Source organism: Anopheles merus, chromosome 3L, assembly GCF_017562075.2.
Source record: "Anopheles merus strain MAF chromosome 3L, AmerM5.1, whole genome shotgun sequence".
Taxonomy (NCBI): domain Eukaryota; kingdom Metazoa; phylum Arthropoda; class Insecta; order Diptera; family Culicidae; genus Anopheles; species Anopheles merus.
In genome coordinates, this window is record NC_054085.1 from 2,948,170 (window position 1) to 2,967,870 (window position 19,701).

Below are 19,701 nucleotides of genomic sequence, written 5' to 3' on the forward strand. Positions count from 1 at the left end.
TACTTTAATTGTTCTTCGTGTTAATCATTAAGTTCGTTTAATGTGTAAAATATGGGTAAATCAGCTATAGGTTCAATGGAGCCAACTTTTTTTTGTTAAATATGATGTTAATGTTTTCTTTTACTGCTGAAAAGGGGGAAATTTTTGCCCATTTTATAATCAGCATAGACCTTAAAATAGTTGTTCTTATATATTTCCAGGACTGTATTAATCACACAAAACTAATTATGTTGTACTTCTGTCTTGCCTTTTCAGGCGAAAACAATGTATATAGACGCAGTACTTCTGGTGATGGTTTCAACTTGCCTAAAATCTATCCAACTAGCAGCGATTTACTTGAAGGTGACGTTGAATTAGATATTACTAACCCTTTTTCAGGTATTTTTTCAGACTCGGATAGTGATCACGGGGATACTGATCGCGGCAATGATGATGAGGATATCACAGCGTGTTGGGAATAAGTCTGGGCCTTCATGGGTAATTTATGACCCATCGAAGGCCTGAGAACATGGGCTATTGTTAAAAACGTACCGTAAAGGACGCTCAATTTACTTTTGGCGGTTTTGCGGGATTTGTATCATTTTGACGTTCCAAAAGATGCGCGGACATTCCTCAAAACCCCCACCGAGGTCGGTTTGGAAGTACAAACGATCTCGGGCGGTGAATTTTGTTATCAGAGGATTGAGACGGTCCTACGCCACTATTTTAGGTAAGTGTTTATAGCCTTAAATTATAATTTTTATGTATTGGAATGTATAGTTTTCCTAATTTATTTTTATTTTTCTTTCTTCCCGAAATACCATTCCCGAACACGACACTTTAAAAATACAAATGTCGATCGACGGGCTTCCCTAATTTAAGAGTTCCACTAGGGGTTGTTCTGGGGTTATATGAGAAATTTTTTCGAAAATTTTGAGAAGTGGTCACCCCGACAATAGGAAGCCGCGAATGCTTTTTTTACAAAGACACGGCTTCCTTCGGAAGTGAATCACCCTATGCGATCCTTCCGCTATTGGCATTTTTGGAAGGTCACCGAATTTCGGTCCTTCCTTCTTCATATTAGTATTGCGGTCTTGAAGGATTTTATGTCTTCTGATGTATTAAATCACTTCTTGTGCTACTTCTGCAATGTGACGTTTTGTAATTCAACGGCACACAAGCATCTTTGGCCTCTTGCGGAAAAGTTAATCTAGAACTTTGTAAGGAACTTTCCGCAGTATTATGGTCGAGCACATATGATCAGCAACGTCCACAATCTCCTGCACGTGTCAGGAGACGTTAACAAGTTTAGAGCGGTTCGTAAATATTCCGCATATCGGTATGAGAATTATCTTCAAATTGTACGCCGATATGTGAGATCGGACATGCATGTAGTAACACAGGTGGCCGGCCGTATGCAAGAAATTGCATCAGTGCATGTGGCTACAAATCGTGTTACTCAAAAATACCCCGGGTTGAAGGGCTAACATCTCAACACAAACAATCAATACAAACATATTTCTAAACTCGTATCTTATAAAACACCTTACATGTCCTCCATAAAGTCTAAATCTTGGTGCCATCGAGAATTTGTGGCAGATTCTAGGTGCGAAGGTTGATACAACTACTCTAACAAAAAAAAAATTTAAATTTAAAGCTCTGGATAACGCTTGAGAAGAATCAGATGCAAAACTAGATGCAACACTAGATAAACCTTTTAAAATAAAATAAAAAACACGCCAAAGATCCTCGAATATATAAATAATGCGAGAGGATAGCATTTAAATTTTAAGTTTGGTGTTACACTTATTCAGAAAAATATTTTCTGTAGAATGAATAAAGAAGGCACTTTATTTTGGCACAATGATTTTAAGCTCAGAAGGACACTTTGCCCCGTATGTGTGAAAGGACAATTGAGGAGCCGCTATAATGACGAGCTATACGAGATGTACGGCGACCTCACTGTCGTACAGCGTATCAAACTCGCCAGGCTCCAGTGGGTTGGCCATGTTGTACATATGGAAACGGGCGACCCAGCCCGTAAATTCTTTTCAGGCAGCCCACAAGGACAGAGGAGGCGTGGTAAGCCCTAAATGAGGTGGCAAGATGGCGTGGAGGCGTCCGCCATGAAGGCCGGGATAACGGACTGGCAGACGACGGACTGGCGCGAGACCGTGAGCGGTTTCGGACACTCCTGAGGCAGGCCAAGACCGCAAAGCGGTTGTAGCGCCTGATAAGTAAGTAAGTATGTAAATAACTATATTTTTAACGACCCAGGCTAGCGCTACATGTGCACGCGCACTACAGCAACGCAACACCAATGTGCAGCGCACTCAGCAACAGCAACCAGCGTGTGGCCACACGTATCCGTTAGCCAGCCAGCTAGACAGCCAGGGAGTCAGTCAATCAGTCAGCCAACCAATTAGCCAACCAGCCAGCCAGCGAATAATTCTGTTCAGTTATATTCGTGAGTAGGAATTATTATTTTTCTTGTTCTTTTCTTGATCTTGTTCGACCAGACAAAGGCAGCCAACAGTCATCGCCATGCCAGCGCTTTGATTCCGCACTAAGGACTGTGTATGAACGAGATCAAGTAATATAGAACGATTTGACAAGTAGCCAAAAGTTCGTTACAGGCAGTTTGATATCTAAGAGCCCTTTCCGATTCAAATTTTAATTGTGATAAAAATGTTTGAGGGGACCTGCCGTACTTTTTGCTCACTTGCATCCAAGTTGCGTGGAAGCAAAACTTCTCAGGCCTTCTCTACGCTTTAGCCAAATGTGAATAACAAGGAAATTGTAAATTGATTAGTGTTTTTTTTCTTCTTTTTTTGTTTGCCATAGTTTGAGGGTTTGATAAATTTTCTAGGGCATTCTGCTGTCAAATGGCATCCAAGATGACCAAACTGATTTAGGCTATTACTTAACCATGTTCCTACACAGACTTTGGGTTGGGAACATGTCACAAAAGGGTTTATTAAGTGGAATATCCGAAAAATTGAGCATATTGGAGAAAGTTTTATTTTGTTTGTAATTGAGTTAAGTACCGCTTTAAACATTATTTTTACTATCACATAGTTCTAGTCGCTGTGTATTTCGCTCATAATATTCGTGCAGTTTATGACAAGAATATACGAAACACAAGCTGTCAAACCATCCTTATACACATACCCAAGATCGTAACATGAAACGATGGTGATTTGAAAATTATCACTTTTTCAGCCTATTAATATTCACACACTTGAAGCGTTGGCGTTGTTGTGTATTTAGCTATCAATACTTGACTGAGCCACACAGGGGAGTTTAACTAATTTTCAGAGAGGAGGCTTGTGAACTTAAACTAAAGATTTAGTTTTTAACAGACATGGAAGCTAGTTCATGCTCGGTGTAGTAAGTTTGGAGATAGTTACGAGATAATCGCCATGTAGTGTGTTCGATTTTGAATACAGTCACCATGTAATCTGATGAGCGCACATATGGTACAACTGATCAATCCGCACCATCGCGGTAGGTCAGCGTTTCGCTGACATGTACAGAGGTAGAATAACACTTTGTTCGAAGCGGACTTTTCGACACTTGATCGTCCAGGCGATCATAGAAACCCAGTAGGGGTTTCCTTTACTGGAAACGTAGGAATTTATAAGCCTTACCTTGGGAAGGTAGACATAACTAAACTCTTGAAATAAGTTGGAGGGCGAAGTTTTTGGGCAACGTAACGTCCTTTCTTGACAGTCCGAACGAATCTGTTCTGCCGCGATCGGAATTGGTTTTATTTGTACTCAATAGATGTTAAGCCGGTCTCGTAGTACAGTCGTCAACTCGTACGACTTAACAACATGCCCGTCATGGGTTCAAGCCCCAAATGGACTGTGCCGCCATACGTAGGACTGACTATCCTGACTATCTATTATGCCCTATTTCCTTATGATTAATACCCCCACCCTTATTTTAATGTGACTTAAATCTATGCCCACGCACTTTACGCACGCATCCTAACTACTAACACCACTTAATCTGCTAATCGCACTAGGTGTCCTAATCTACAAAGTGGGCGTGGCCTTCCTATCTGATGCTATTGTTCATCCTACTTCCGAATTCATCCTAGTTCTAGTCTTTTTATATTAATTAGTTCATCAGTTAGTTCATTGCTATTTTTAGAATCTCACCCAGTTAATTTCTGTCGGCGACAGTGTGTCTCAATGGTTTATACTATGAACGGTATGGTCTGGATATGTTGCTATGGTGTGGTTTGATTTGCTGATGTAATATAATGAATGTGTTGCAATAGTGTGGTTTGGATTTCCGAAGTGTGTTACAATGTGTGTGTTACAAGCTGATAGGGTGTATTATAATAAGTTCTCTATAGCAGATATGCTTCATCAGCAGTTTGAAAACCACGAATGATGCTAATTGACAGCGCATCGTAACATCATACGAGAAAGGTTCCTCAGCACTAGCAATAAGCGCCATGCTGAATATAAAGCTAGGAACTGTTTACGGCATCATAAAGCAGTACAAAGATACATGGAAAGTAACTTCCAAAAAGCGAGGTTGACACAACGCCAAATTACTAACACAGGAGGCAGGTGACAGTATTCAACGCTGGATTGACGAAGACTCTACTGTTTCCATGAAGAAGTTGGTTGAAAAAGTGTTCCAACAATACGGCACAAGAGTCAGCACATCAACTATTGCTAGAGAAGTTAAAGGATTTAACTATCCATTTAAAATGTTGCAACGAATTCCTGAACGACGCAACACAGCAGCAAACACAGAGGAACGTACTACATATGCCGCAGAGTTTTACACTTTAACCCTCGATTTTCCTGTAAATGGACTCATATATTAAGACGAAGAAGGATTTAATGTGAGTATGCGTACCAGACCAGTAAGGGAAGATCTGCAAAAGAACGCCTGCAAAAACCATCGTTCCGCAGATAAGAGCTAGGAACATGTCAATCATATGTACAATGAATGCCTCTGGTATAGTTCTATACACTGTACATAACCAAGCAGGAAAGGGAGAAAAGTATATAGAATTTATTTTAGAATTAAAAACTACTTTACGTGCGAAATCTATAGCAAGAAGCTATTTTACTATGTATAATGTGGCATTCCACAAAAGTAGTTCAGTTATAGAAACCAAAGGCAACGATGAGGACAAGCCGTCATTTTTACCTCCATATTCTCCATTCTTAAACCCAATAGAAAACTTACAGGGTTTACCAGTCCAATAAACAACTTTCTGCTTGTTTATAACAATAGTGGTTTTGAATAGACACCGCTGTCTACCACATGCTACCACGTCAGATGGTGTAAGCTACTATATCCAATTTAATAACACAATTTTCGCCTTCGACAATTAGCAACCATCAGATTCGGCACAGTTTGTTTTGTTAGGCCAAAATTGGCAAAAACAAAACATATTCAATCACATTTTTTTTATTCAAGCAATATGCAGTATAAACCATACATTTCAGTAATTCGTAACATTAATTTTGTTAATACAGCAATTATCCGCAGTACGCGATACTCGATATACGCGAATTCGCAGTACGCGATTCCTTTAAATTTGACAGCTCCATGTGTTTTTTTTTGAAAATATTTTAATTCTTTGAAATATTTAATGTTCTTTTCAAATTTCTTTAATGTTCTTAAAGCATTTTGCATTAAATTTGTGCAAAAGATACCGGTTTTACAACAAAATATATTAATGCAAAACTCTGTGACGATAATTTTCATCCCTCGAACCAGTAGTGTAAACTATTTTCCCATAGGAATCCGCTATACGCGAAAACTCGAGATACGCTTTTGTGCTCGGTCCCGTACGATATCGTATATTGGATAATCTCTGTACTGCAACAACCACAAGAAACCGTGCCGAATCCGACTGCTGTGCAATCGAAGGCGAAAATTTTGTTAAGTTGGACAGAGTAGCTTACACCATCTGACGTGTGAACAAGTGGTAGACAGCGGTGTCTATTCAAAAGGAATATTGTTATAAACAAGTGGATAGTTGTGTGATGGACTTTTAAACCCTGTATTTAGTCAATAGAAGAATCACGTAAAACGTGCTAGGCCAAATGATCAGGAGGAACTGATGGAAGCAATTAGTAATGGAGCCAGCGAGCCCTCGTTAGTTATGACGGGGCTTAAAACGTAGTTGAGCACATCGGAAAGCCCTCGGTTGACGGTCGAGTACACACCGTACCCGGACACTGTTCCCTTCAGCCCTGCAAAGGTACGCGTATCGGACCGGCCCGGCAAACGGATCGGTTGAATCCGGTCAGTGTACAGGATCGGTTCATCTAGCCGCACCACCGCAATTTCATTGCACACGTCAAATAGATCGTACCCGGGATGGCCAATATCTCCACTGGCGCTTAACGTAATACGCTGCTGGGACGGTTCCACGATTATTCAATTGTGGGCGCCCAGGATGACGGTACCGTGAGTCCGTAAGGGTGGTCGTTATCCAACGTTGACACATGAAAGTGCACTCCGACAAGTGTGAGAAAAAAGTAGTTCAAAACATCATTTTTCAGTTCTAATACATGCACGAACGCTATCAGAGTGTCAAGATCATCCGAAAATGATGTGCGATTTTTTAAAATTTAGTGAAAAAGTCACAAAATTACAAAACAACTATTTTGTATCTGTTGTGTGAGTGTGTGTATGCCCCCCTACCCATTGCGGTAGCCCAGTGCCCGAAAATTTTGTGAAAATGTTGCCAGAAGTGTTTATAGCTACTTAGGGGTCGCTGACCCCGAATATCGGGTCGCGTATGTGTTCCGAGGCGATTAAGTGAGTGAAAAAAGTGTTCAAATGTTCAACCACAGAAAGATCTGCCGGCCCATTGAACAAAATCAACTGACAGTCAAGGGCAAATATGGCCCAGAAAACTTTTTTTTTAATGATAGATCATCGTCGAATTACCTGGCTAGCATTTGACGTTTAATACTATGGCGAGTGGTGTAGAAATACACGGAGGAGCATGGAGAAACACGTAAGAGCGCAAGTGAAATGTAGCTGTGTGTGTGAAACAGCACCAAACGGCTTGTTGCGACGTTCCGTCAGGAAGTGTGTGTATTTTCAACCAGCGAACATAGATGATAACCTTCATACAAAGCGCATAAGTTTACAAAGCGGATGATCGATCAAGTTGCTTTTGCATCTAAGTCACAAAAAAAAAACATTGGACATTTACGTGTTTTAGTGTCATTAATGTTTTTAAAATTTGTATGTGTTGCAGGTAAAGTGAACAAAAGAAAAAAATGATCGTGTGTGAGCGATTTTCTGTGTCATCGGAGGAGCGTCATCGAACAGGCGTCAGGCAAGGAAAATAAATATAGTTTAATTTATTGATAACTGAATATGCTGTGTTGTTGACGTCCTGACGCTATACGTAAAGCAAAAACACACCTGTATGAAACTGTGATTCATTGGATTTTCTTTTGATTTTAGGTCTCCCGTCAACGGTTGTTAATTATGGACATCGACCATTTGGCTGGCGTGGAATAGTGACGGACGGATCACAATTGGAATATACATTGTCAACGGTGCGGCAGATTGTGTCGACAAATCAACCTTCTAACATCAATACACGCTGGCCAGTATTCATTGATTTTAATACATTTTTATACGTGAGGCACTGGTGATCCTGCGACCGTTACATTCTTTGCAACAGCTTTCGTTGACGGATGCATGTCACTGCTTCCGTGGAGGGTACTGGGACAAATCAACATGGACGGATTTGCTGTGCGAAACATAACATGCGAAACAACCTATGCGTGTACACCGACTCCCTAAAACACTGGCACGGTGTTGATGCTAGTGATAGGTTCGCGATCTCGCACTCACGGCTCCACACCGTTTAAGAAGATTGCTACTCTGGCTCTGATTCCGGCTATATCGAACCGATGGTTCCAACGGAGTTATCTGAAGCCGTCTGAACCCGCCTGGAGCTGCTAATCGACGGTCGGTGACGCCCGAAAAAAAAACTAAACTTCTGCTTAACCTACATAATTTTTGTTTTCATCAAATTTCAGCACAGTTGTTGGTGTCCTTGGAACGATGGTCCTGCGGGTGGTAGCGATAACGCAAGTCCACCCCTTGGGCCGTACAATTGGCTGTGTGATGGAGCCATCTCGACAAGCTGCTCTGCACGTTCTCGAAATCTACGGATCCTTTATTATCACATCCGAGCTGCTTCTCGTCGTTCTGCAGTTGGTTCGTCCTGCTTCCACTCGGCCTCACATAAGTAAGTAATATCTTTAACATATCTAAAATAAAATGAATGCAAGAACATAATTTTGTGTTCGGATGACCCATAAAGCGTTGATGATAATGACGCGAACACAAACTACTATAAAAACTACTATAAAAAATAAAATAATAATTCCGTGCCGCGGTGACACACAACCGTTCGCCACCAAAGCCAGATCGGAAGAGAGAGAGAGAGAGAGAGAGAGAGAGAGCAATTCCTTAATTCTAATTCTCCTAATCAGATTTCGCCTTATTAATCTAATTTCGCCTCTCTCGTTGCGTCGGCCGCCTGGTATCGGCGGCTGTCTCCAGCCACGATCTAGGGGTGAGCAACAATACGGTCACAACACATAAAATGGAAAACATTGCTTTACTGTTTCTTTTCTAGCTGTTAAGACGATTAATCCGAAAAAAATCAACAATGAACATTTTTAGTTATTTCTATCATATTTCTAAACTGCAATTCAATACAATGACATAACTTTATTTCCCTTTATAAATTCTAGCCAATTAAACAACGCGTCTTTCGGAGACGATGGTACGGCCGCTGATATTAGTGCCGCAACTCCGCTTATTGAACCATATAATTGATTGCATTTAGCAGGCAGTCGTGACAACGCTCCCCACGTCTCCACCGTCATCATTTCGTTCCAACCAGATGCAGGTTTGGTTGCTCATGATACATGGTAATTTATTGCATACTAATTTCTTAATTTGTATGAGATACAATCAATTTCCGATTTCATCAATCTAATTTCAGACGAATGCTGTATAAACTGCGTTACCGTTTTCGGGAAGCAGTGGGACACCCCGTGGGTCACCGGCCACCAACGTGCTTAACGGCTAGCATATGGACTGCCAGTGATGTCGTCCCACTCCTGCTGCTAGCCATGTGCATAATCGATTGTTTACTCCAACATGACGGCAAGCTGTCTCTGCAGGGTCCAAAAGTCACATATTTTGTTCCTGTATACTTTCTCGTGTCTGACCAGATGGTCAGAACCGAACCATGCGGACAAATATTCACGTATAAATTGAAATAAGTCTGACAGTATCTAAAGTAACACTAAGACAGTATGATAAACTGGTTAACCCTTTTCCTTTCCAGCTAAGAAGTATATCAAGATCCCTTTTAATTTCAGCAGATTCCGGAACTGAGCGGAAAAGCGAAACTGAAATGTAAGAAACTGCACTCATATACTAGTGGTGGCTCATACGATTAATTTCACGATCCGACTCGGAGTCGGGTGCGAGCCAGTTGGAATCGATTCCGACCTGTGGGTGCAGCCAGTGCGTTGGGTCTGAGTTGGAAACAAATCCAGCGCCGTGTGCAACGAGTCCGGGCGACTCGAATGTTCAGTGCGTGCGAGAAAGAATAAGCGACTCCGACCCGTTGGTGCAGCGAGTTCGGGCTTGGCCAAGCCAGTGCGATCCGTGTTTGTAGCGAGTTCGGGTCGATAATAATGATTAGGTGTAAGAACGCATAAGAAACTTCGACCTTTTGGTGAAGCGAGTTCGGGTCAGGTATTGAATCTGCCTACCCAACCCGACTAGAACTCGCTGTATCAACGGCTCGGAGTAGCTTATTCTTTCTTGAAACTTAAAGAATCGTTGCACCTACATAACCAACTTCTACTTTTCGGGTTGACCCGAACGACTCCGTGTCGCTTCCGGAAGGTTCTGACCCGATAGGTTCATGTCGACCCGCGCATCACTATCAAATACAATGGAACCGTTCATAACGAGTATTCCTTATAATTTTTCACATAACGCAAATTTAAATGCTCTACGAATGCCCCTCTTAACGAGTAAAATCTCGCCAGTCCCACTGCCAGTCCAACATTTACGAAGTCATAAAAAACCGAACAAATCGTGGGCGCGTTCACTCCACGTCCAGATAAGTCTTTTCAGATCAGATAGCGGAGCTGAGAGTTTTGCTGCGCTTATCGACAGGTGGAGCAAGCGAGGTAGTGTCTTCAGTTTAATTGTTACATTTATTTCCTTCTTAATTAACAATATTGGAGGCTCGCTTCGGCTTGGGCCGTTGAAGTGGACAGGACGTGGTTGGATTTAAGTAAGTAAAATCCAACGTAACCTCTGCAGGTGGCCTGACTCGTTTTGGCGCTTCTACCACAGCAAAACAAAAACCACGCATACACCGAAATCCATTACGTACAAAGGAGCAACAAGTGCCAACACTAATGAAATGTGCAATCTCTTCGCGGATCGCTTCGCAGATTGCTTTTCACCGGCCATGAATGATACCGATACCATTGATGCTGCTCTCGTCAACACTCCGGCTGGCGCAATTAACATGAGCACTCCTTTCATCGACAGTGAGATCGTTTTATCAGCCCTAATGCAACTAAAGCCTTCCTTCGCTCCTGGACCCGACGGAATTCCTTCTACCGTGCTGAAACGCTGTCAAACGACAGTAGCACCTATCCTTGCAAAATTGTTCAATGCATCGCTAGCCAATGGCTACTTTCCCAAAACATGGAGGAAATCTTGGATGGTTCCTATTTACAAAAAGGGCGACAGGACAGATGCCATCAACTACCGTAGTATTACAACTTGGTGTGCCATTGCCAAGGTGTTCGAACTAGTGATATACAAACATCTGCTACATGCATGCCGCAGCTAGCTAAGCCCGTATCAACATGGATTCGTGACAAAAAGTCGACTACCACGAACCTGGTTGAATTTGTAACCTATTGCACTAGTCAAATTGATGCCGGAGCTCAAGTCGATGCAATTTATACAGATCTGAAAGCAGCATTCGACTCTCTTCCGCACGCAATTCTTCTCGCTAAACTCGACAAGCTAGGAGTTCCCAGCTCGCTCGTACAGTGGCTTAAGTCTTACCTAATTAATCGCACATACATCGTGAAAATTGATAAGCACATGTCCAAAGAAATAGTCAGCAGCTCGGGTGTGCCACAAGGAAGCAATATTGGCCCGCTTCTCTTCATATTGTTTATCAACGATGTTACCCTGGCTTTACCTCCCGACAGTATCAGTCTGTTTGCCGACGATTTTTTTTACGAAAAATTTTTGCGCCTATTCACAACACAGGTGATTGTACATTCCTGCAAGACTGCATCGAAATTTTCTGTTCGTGGTGCAAGCGTAATGGACTGACTATCTGCATCGAGAAATGCTACTGTGTGTCTTTTAGTCGATGCAGGAGCCCAGTGACTGGGACCTACTTCATGGACGGCACTGCAGTTAATCGACAGAATCATGCCAAAGACCTGGGCGTTCTGCTTGACTCTAGTTTGAACTTTAAACAGCATATCGATGACGTTGTAGCCAGAGGAAATCAATTACTTGGCGTGGTTATCCGGACAACTAATGAATTCCGCAACCCCATGTGCATCAAAGCTGTGTACAACTGCATCGTTCGTTCGGTTCTGGAATATTCGTGCGTAGTCTGGAGCCCAACTACCGCTTCTTCAATTGCTCGACTTGAGGCGATTCAACGTAAGCTCACGAGATATGCCCTACGCCTACTTCCCTGGCAGGATCGCAATAATCCTCCTCCGTATGCTGCGCGGTGCCGTCTTCTAGGCCTTGAACCTCTTTCGGTTAGAAGACGCAATGCACAGTGCTCTTTCATCGCTGGATTGCTAAATGGCTCTATCGACTCATCGCCTTTGTTGCATCGAGTCGATATCTATGCACCATCCCGAACACTTAGGTCTAGAGAAACTCTACGACTCGCTCAACCCCGTTCCAGTGCTGGTCGGTCTGACCCTATGTTCCGCATGTCGGCTGTCTTCAACACTGTCTCGGATTGCTTCGACTTCGACATCTCAACTCAGTGCTTCAAGGAACGTCTCCGGCTTTTGCCGTGGCCGCAGTGAATTGCGATGCAAATCTTATTTTTGCTATTTATTTATTTTTTTTTCAATTGAACTGTTACATCTTAATTAGGCCATACGGCCCGTTGAAGATTAAATAAATAATAATAATAATAAAAAAGTGTGTAGTGTACCTCCCTAAGAAGCGTGTATTTCACAAGTGTGAGATGTATGGATAGGTGTATTGAATGCATTCTTGATATACTTCCTCGAAAAATGAATTCGATACTAAGAATTGATCAATGGATTACTATTGTTACTTGGGGTTGTTATGTGTGTTTGTGATGCATATAACCCTATATACAGTATCGGACAATAAGATAGGGCCTTTTTTTCAACGCACCATGAACCTGTTGGGACAGGTTTATGTTTGGTTCGTATTTGTTTGTGTTTGTGGGTGTGTTTGTGTTTTGTGTGTGTGTGTGTGTGTGTGTGTGTGTGTGTGTTTGTATGTGTTGTGTGTGTGTGTGTGTGTGTGTGTGTGTGTGTGTGTGTGTGTGTGTGTGTGTGTGTGTGTGTGTGTGTGTGTGTGTGTGTGTGTGTGTGTGTGTGTGTGTGTGTGTGTATGTTTGAGTGTGTATTGGTGTGTGTGTGTTTGTGTCACAAGTATGCCGTTTCGGATAGATTTGTTAGTAGTTTTTTGTTGTATTTTGAGTTAGGTTTTTGTTATAATTAGCAGGGCCACTGCCCTCGCGATCAGTGTTTCTTCGATATATTAACAATCTTACGCTATTCCTCCGCCGTGGTCTTTCGAGGGCGTCCGGGTGATTTGCGCGTTTCGGTTGTCCGAAGCGCGTTTGCCACAAATGTGCGCGATCGTTTCATCACGAACTCGATCGTTTTGTGCTTAATGCCAGCAGCCGCCACTCGCTTTATGATATGGCGCTGATAGTCGGTACAATGTTTACCTCGACCCATCGTAACAAAAATTGCTTGCTTAGACCGTCAAGAACACACTGCCTGCGTTCTGCTTTCATACGCGAATCACATCGTTGTCGAGCAGCAAAAAAAGCACATGGATAAAAACTATCAATGATTAAGCGAGTGAGCATCCACCCATTCAAATCGAGAACAGAATACTGCCGCGCTCATGAAACAAAACGCCCATTGAAAAGAACACCTGCGCGCTTGCTCAATGCACACACAAAGTTTCCCATGCGCACATAACGTTCAACGCAGAGATGCACTCAGGCCTTTCAATGGCGTACACTGGCGAGACACCTGTGAGGAAATGCCGAATTCTTTGCTATTGTGCGCGTTTCCATTTCTCACCGCTGTCGCATTCACATTCATCAAACAGCATACCTGCGTTCTCGTCAGAAGAACAAGCGCTGCTGTCGATGCAAGCTTCAGCTTTAATCCAAGTGTGAACGCACGCTGTTTCACATGATAACACACAGTATCAGAATACTTTCAACGCAATATGACATCATGTCAAGCTACGTTTCTTCAGACACAAACCCACACCCATGCAAACACACACACACACACACACACACACACACACACACACACACACACACACACACACACACACACACACACACACACACACACACATACACACACACACACACACACACACACACACACACACACAAACACAAGTAACGTAGTAAAAAAAGTGCGCGGTGCGATGATATAAAGAGGCCCTATCTTATTGTCCGATACTGTACCTCCGAGAGCACCCAACTTCGGAGGGCTATGGGAGGCGGCCGTGAAGTCAACTAAGAAGACGCTTGCCAAACTGTTTGGATCCCAGCGATTGCCATTTGCTAACATGTCTACCTCTGACTTAGATCGAGGCTCAGCTTAACTCGCGCCCACTCACACCCTTATCGGAGGATCCGGAGGAGCTCAACGTATTGACACCTGGCCATTTTCTCATTGGAGAAGCTCTGCAGCAGCTTGTGCAACGGCATTGGCAGCAATGGTCGAAGGAGTACATTTGTGAGCTGCATAATGTCAGTCAAAGGGGATTACGAAGTAAGAAGATCGAGATAGGTCAGATGGTAATTGTGAAGGAGGATTTACAACCTAACGAATGGTGTCTAGGCAGAGTAATAGGAGTGCATCCAGGTAGTGATGAGGTAGTAAGGGTAGTGACGATCAAGACGTCTAAGGAAACTTACAAGAGACCTGTATCAAGGGTGTGTCTGTTACCAGATGGTGAAGAGTAGGCAATGTTGAAAATGTTTGATTGAAACATTACTTCAAGGCGGCCGGTATGTTGGGAATATTTAATGATCAACTATCAAAGTTAGCGAATTCAAAATATTAACGAGCTTAATGACATTTAACGAACGAAGTGTCAAAGGTAGGAAGACGGCTGCTTGGGAAGTGTCAGATTGAAAACCGCATGGAACAGAACACAACGTAGGGCAGGCAACACAACAACATATTCCTGAATAAAAGAATTATATTTCACTAAAATCACCAACATCCATTATTAGTAGGATGGCAGTATCGCGGATTCTTTCTAAGTCTGTGGGAATCGAAGGTAACAAGTGAAGTAGATAGATCTGACGTATTTGAGAAGGAGATTTTTTCCAAATGATCCAAACAAGATACTTCAGAACGATCAAAGTGTTCAATATACTCGCAACGAAAAAAAAAACGTCGCAAAGAACGTAATTATCAGAAGAGATAGGACCAGATAGTATAGCATTTCCAAATCAGAAGGATTCCGAAAATCAGTCTAAACGTCTTTCGGAAGATAAGGCAAGGAGCAGTCCAATTAAGCGACCACAAAGGACGTTGAGTAAGCAAGAAAAACTTATAGGCATATTTTATATCGAATTTAAAGCTAGAGTAGGAGAGGAGGCGAATATAGAGAATAATAGTAAAATAATAATTTAGAACTGATATTTAAAATGAAAGGACTGTTAGGGTAAATAAAATTAAGTTTTTTTTATTAATAAAGCACTAAAATTAAGCATAGGAACGATTGCGAGAAGAAAAGAGACAGAGAGAAATTGGGGTAGAAAGAGAAGCTCGTCGACAAGATTAACACACGGTGAGAAAAGATTAACAGAGAAGCGCGAAAGGAGCATTTTAAAGAGAGGAGCGATTTGGAGAGATCGCATCCCGGCAAACAATGCGAGGGTTTCTGAGGTAGCTCTGGCTATAATTTTTCTAGTTGTCTCGCTTCCTCCTTTAGCAATTGTGTTCAGCAGAGCTTTCACGTCCCTCACCACTGAGCTCCTTCCTAACCCTCGCCTAAGATCGTCTGCCGTCTCGTCTGACACCTTTCGTTGTGTTGATGCCAAGCTGTTGAGATATCAGGTCACATATTAGCCCGTTTGACAGCTACCATCTTGGTCACCGATTTTGACGGCAAGAATACCTCTTGTACATGTATTGGTGTCTTGTTTACGTTTCGTTTTTTCAAAAATTCTCAGGAATCTCTTATTATCAGGCGGTTTATTATCATATCATCACACTTTTGTTCATGCATTGCATGAACAATCCGCAGCTTAGGATACTTCTCTGCCTAAAAGCGATATTTATCCATTCATCCTATTCAGGAACCTTTTTTTCATCATGCCGATCTCGTGTTCTGTGTTTTGTTGTAGCAACAATCGTTGCAAAGTGAAACAACTGGGAACAAATACGGCATTTTATAAATTTTCGAAAGAAACTGTGTTGCGCATTGTCTGGAAGAAATTTTGCAATCCTGGTGACGATTGAGAACCTACTAAATGTTCTGTTATTTGCTTTTCTCATTTTCAGCCAGAGGATTACCAGCTGCATCATGCTCCCTTAATGAAAAATGGACAATTGCGGAAGCTCAACTGTGGCGGTAAGTAAAAGAATATTTATATTGTTATTACAGTAGTGTTTATCAATAATTCATAAATTACATCCCGTGTACTATTTAAACATAAACTTCATTTAATCTATAATACGAAATCAGGATTGCGGAAAATATTTAAGTGTCGTCAGTGGCAGATCTAACGGTAAGCGGACTAGGCGGTCGCCTGGGGCCCCGTAAATCGCTAGTCTATAGTATGCCGTATGGACATAGTACTAGCGACAAGGGCCCCCGGAATGATGAACGTTGGAGCCCCGAGGTTGGCGAATGATTGCCCCCCCCCCTTCCGCCGCCAGTTTTTTAGCCTGTGACTGATGATCGTACTGTTCAATCTCCCAACAGCAAGTTCATTGCCAGTTCCAAGAAGCACTGAAGTCATGTTTCTGTGACCGAATGCATCGTGTGCGTCATGAGTAATGCATCTGGGTGTAACGTGTTGCTGCTGATTTGTTGAGCGAACGCGCAAGCACACGTAACGGTAACTAAGGTCACGTAACTACAGACACACATATTTTATCCTTTTTATCACAGTTCTACACGCAGGGTAACGCAGAGTAAATTTTTAAATTAATTTTGTGTCGTTACTAAAGTAAAGAGAAGGGATGTACAAGATTTTGTTGAGAGGTTTTGAGATTTTTTTCCTGTAAAGGCGGCAAGTGATTTGATTCACATTCAAACGATCCTTCTTCTTTTTTGGCACGACAACCGCTGTCGGTAAAAGCCTGCCTGTACCCACTGGTGAAGTGAGCTTGGCTTTCAGTGACTTATTGTTAACATAGCAGGATAGTCAATCCTACGTATGGAAGCACGGTCCATTCGGGGCATCAACCCATGACAGGCATTCAAACGGATCTATCGTATTATAATTACTATCGCTTAAGTTTACACGGATCGACGCACACCTGCTGAGTCGGGACCATCCGTAAGCAACTCGGAATCATTGGGGACAACCAGTAAGGTACAAGTAGGTTCAGTAGGTGTAACAATTGCAGTAGGTGTAAGGAAACATAAGCCCGTTGGCATAAACCACACACGTTGATGAAGTGAGTTTGGATGCCCGCCATGGGTTCAAGCCCCAAATGGATCTTGCCGCCATACATAGGACTGACTGTCCTGCTAGGGGGGAAATTAATTAGTCACTGAAAGCCAAGTGCTACAGGCAGGGCTTGACCGACAACGGTTGTTGAGCCAAAAGAAGAGAAGAAGAGAGATTCTGGTCCACTCGAACGCGTTACACCCACGGATTGGATTGGGTGTGAAACGATTCCGGTACGCACATACATGCTCCGTGTCATGTCATTAAATTAATCGCATGATCTATCTGAGCAAATAGCTATCTGTCATGTGAAATGTGAGGTTCTTACTTACTATTTGAAATTTTGATGATTATTAATTATGTGTTTTGTACATTGTGATTCTTTTTAAAAGCTATTCCATCAATATTACAAACCTGAAACGACGCAAATAATAATGATAAGAATAATTATCAACTTATGATTGAGGAACGTCGACGTGTGCTGTACAATAATAATGAAAACGAATGTAAAAACTGTGACCAAAAAGACAAAACCATCAAACAGCTAGAGCTACAAATATGTACTCTTACAACTCGATTGGATGAAGCAAAAAAAAATTAAAGATGCTAACTTGATTCTGAAGCAGCATCTGGATTCCGCTGTAAAAGAAAATACAACTCTCAAGAAACAAAACACGTGCCTGGAAAACGATCTTAAACTGGTAAAAAGTTCTAGCAAAAAAAAAAAAAGGTGTTAGGAGATACATAAACTAGCAATCAAATCGATTTAATTACAAAGAGAAAGCAGCGAGTCAGATGGAAAAGGAAGAAATAAGCAAGGCTTTCACAGTAAGATACTTTTCCAAACAAGCGTCTCGGAAATGATATGAAAATTCCAATGCCAGCGCCGTCAACATTGGAAAAATATTCCCAAAAAATTAATCTTAAACAAGGTATATTAGATGATATAATTAATTTAATCGCGATCGTAACAAAAACGTTTACCAAAAGAGACAAGGAATGCGTCTTAAGCTTCGATGAGATGAAGATAGAAAGCATTATGGAATATGATCAGGATGCAGGTGAAATATTGGGACCTCACAATTACATGCGAGTGGTAATCGCTAGAGGATTATTCAAAACCTGGAAGCAGCCAATATACATAGGATTTGATCAAAGTATGGCAAAAGATATAATTAAAGTATCATAAACAGACTGAGCGAGATTAATATAAATGATGTTGCAATAGTAAGTGATAATTGCCCAGCAAATACGAGCTGTTGGAAAGAACTGGGAGCAGATTATAATAACCCATTCTTTCCGCATCCCGTCACAAAACACAATGTGTACGATGTTCCTGATGTGCCGCATTTGCTGAAATTAACGAGAAACTAGCTAGTGGATCATGGATTTAAGTATAAAGAAAAAACTACTACAATTGAACCACTCAAAAATATTCTTGAAGGTAGAATGGCTACAAAAATTACATCCATATTAAAAATAAATACAGGACACATAAAAATCACCAGCCAAGAAAAACAAAATGTTCGGAAAGCAGCGCAACTTCTATCGCGTACAGTGGCAATTTTATTGTGGAGATACGATGACACTACAGAAGCAAGTGATTTGACAGATTTTATAGCAAAACTTGATTTATGGTTCCGTGTCTCAAATTCGTATTCACCATTTGCAAAAGAAGACTACCAAAAATCCGTAAATGGTAACGAATTGCAGCAAAAGGCTCTCAACGATATGCGCGAGTTAATGGAGAATTCCATTGCGTTGGGAAAATCTTCGTTACAAACATTTCAAAAATCTGTGATAATGCAAACAACTGCTCTACAAATGCTGTTTGACGACATGAAGGAAAAGCATAAAAACGCAGTCAAATTCATATCAACATATAAGGCAAGTAGTTATTCATTGTATAAAGCAGCAAATGTTGGACCAATTTATTGTCCATTGTGCAATGCTGTATAGTTATTTTAAATGTTATAATAATCAATTCTATCTTCGTATTATAATTTTCATTAACAGCTTAACCAAGATGAACTAGAAAACTTCTTCTCGCAAGTAAGACAAAAAGGAGGGGTGAATGATCACCGTTGAGCCGTTGAGCTGTCTTTACCGTATAAGAATAATGATACTTGGAAAATCCCCTACCATATTACGGAATCAAACTCATACCGGACAACAAAACAACCAAGAACCGGATGAATATTTGACGACAGTGGAACCTAACGTTGAAGAAAGTAATTTAAATGAAGAGCCGGAGGAATATATAGCTGCAACTGTGTTTTCAGGAGCCGAAATAGTACCAAACTTCCCAGACATGCAACGCATGGAAAAAGCTAATGGATTAATAAGCTCAGAAGATAGTGATATTATCAGTTCGGCGAGCAGTAATCCTTTAACAATGACAGAACAAGAAGAAGATGGATTGCAATACATAACTCCAATAGGTTACCTCGCAAACAAATTTACAAATTTACAATTTACAAACAAATTGAATTACCCTCAGAGATAGTTAAATCATTCGAAAAACAGAGAGTGATAGTTCGCATGCGATATTTGAACATGAAAGCCAGCTTTGAAGCTAATGGCACAACTAGCCGCAAACAAAAGTCGCAACAGCAGGATCCAAAAGGAATTAAAAAGAAGAGAAGGATAGTAAACAAAAGCACTATACCACGAAATTATCTGCAAATGAGGTAAGATCCGACACTTCTTTGTAGGTTAATATAGCCTCTCTTACTCAACTCATA